General features: G+C 24.6%; 1 long non-coding RNA gene across 1 annotated transcript; it reads left to right on the top strand.

Annotated features, from left to right (window-relative positions):
- Positions 1 to 263, top strand: LOC102674192. The gene is made up of 2 exons (XR_422944.2): positions 1 to 49; positions 113 to 263. It is a non-coding gene; the product is annotated as an uncharacterized LOC102674192 (long non-coding RNA).
- The last annotated feature ends 26 nt before the right edge of the window (positions 264 to 289 follow it).

The raw sequence follows: 289 nt of genomic DNA on the forward strand, positions 1-289 counted from the left end.
TGGCCGATTATTGGCCACATCTTCCAGGAATGGATTGGCAAAAACCAATGTAATTCATAATTATATTATAACAATATTATCGAAATGAATAGTATAATATATTAAATTATAGGCTGTCTATCAGAAATATAGCTTATATTGGATTAAGAGAAGTTGATAGTTATGAAAGACTAGTTATTGAAAAATTTGGTATTACTGCTTTTGGCATGGAAGATATAGAAAAATATGGTAATATTTTATAATATAAATGTTTAAGTCATAAACGAACATTTTTTAATTAATCATTTAT

Source organism: Apis dorsata, unplaced genomic scaffold (assembly GCF_000469605.1).
Source record: "Apis dorsata unplaced genomic scaffold, Apis dorsata 1.3 scaffold_49990, whole genome shotgun sequence".
Taxonomy (NCBI): domain Eukaryota; kingdom Metazoa; phylum Arthropoda; class Insecta; order Hymenoptera; family Apidae; genus Apis; species Apis dorsata.